The 1,243-nt window shown below is 45.1% G+C and overlaps 1 pseudogene; it reads left to right on the top strand.

Annotated features, from left to right (window-relative positions):
• The first annotated feature begins 449 nt into the window (after positions 1 to 449).
• On the top strand, positions 450 to 847 carry LOC102016946 (annotated as a pseudogene).
• The last annotated feature ends 396 nt before the right edge of the window (positions 848 to 1,243 follow it).

A 1,243-nucleotide genomic window follows, 5' to 3' on the forward strand; every position in this document is an offset into this window, starting at 1 on the left:
TTTGAGAAGACACATTCAAACCACAGCACTTTGCAAGTATCCATTAAGCAACTGTGTGTACCAAGTGCAGTAACATACACTGATATAGGGACACAGGGTTGAACAAAAACAAGAAAAAGAGAACAAATTAACAAGGCAATGATAAAGAATAGCAACTTTTTAAGATAATAAAGCAAAGGAGCTAGGCACAGTGGCACATGCTTGTAATCCCAACACTCTAGGAGGCTGAAGCAGGAGGATTGTCAAGTTCATGCCCAGCATGGGAAATTTATCAACATAAAAAGACACTGTTTCAAAATAAAAACTTAAAAAAAACCTTGGGATATAGCTCATTGAAAAAGCACTGACTTCAAACTCCAGTATCACAAATAAATAAATACAAGTCTGGACAAGGTAGCAGCCAGAAGAGGAGGCCTGTGGCAGAGAGGCCTCAGGCCCCTGCGTTGATAATGGAGGAGAGGCCCGGGGACCTAAACCTGCCCAATGCCGTCATCACCAGAATCATCAAAGAAGCACTCCTGGAAGGTGTCAACATCTCCCATGCAGCCAGCGTCTTTGCGTTGTACAGCACGTCCTGTGCCAGCAACTTCACAATGAAAGTCAAATGCAAGACACTCGGTGCCAGTGATGTGCTCTCCGCCATGGAAGAGACGAAGCTCCAGCGGTTTATTACCCCGTTGAAAGAAGCTCCGGAAGCGTACAGGCGGGAGCAGAAAGGCAAGAAGAAGGACAAAGACAAAAAAAAACGGATTCAGAAGAGCAAGACAGGAGCAGGGATGAGGATAATGATGAAGATGAAGAAAGGCTGGATGAAGAACAGAATGAAGAGGAGGACGTAGACAACTAATAGACCGCGGCCCTGTGGAGGTTACCACTTTGAGACACGGCAAGTGTTTATGTGACGCTTTTCCCTGCTGGGCAGAGTAGTCTCAGGCACAGGTGCCTGGGGAGATCAAAATAAAAAGTGACTATAATTATCATCAAAAAAACAAAGTAAATAAATAGCATTTCTATGCAGAATGAGGTTATTGTTGATAACCAGCAAGGTGTATCTGAGGAGGGGACATCGGAGCAGAGAGAGTAACAGGAAGAGGGGGAGGTGAAGCTGTCAGGCAGAGAACAGAGCAGGTGAAAAACCAGGGGTAAAGACTGGCCTGATATGTTGCAGATCAGAATAAAAACCACTATGAGGCACCTTACCCAAGTGAGGTTGCAGATAAGCGAAAGATCTGACCAAGGCCAG

The sequence above is a fragment of the Chinchilla lanigera genome, unplaced genomic scaffold (genome assembly GCF_000276665.1).
Source record: "Chinchilla lanigera isolate Chin_1 unplaced genomic scaffold, ChiLan1.0 scaffold00120, whole genome shotgun sequence".
Lineage (NCBI taxonomy): Eukaryota > Metazoa > Chordata > Mammalia > Rodentia > Chinchillidae > Chinchilla > Chinchilla lanigera.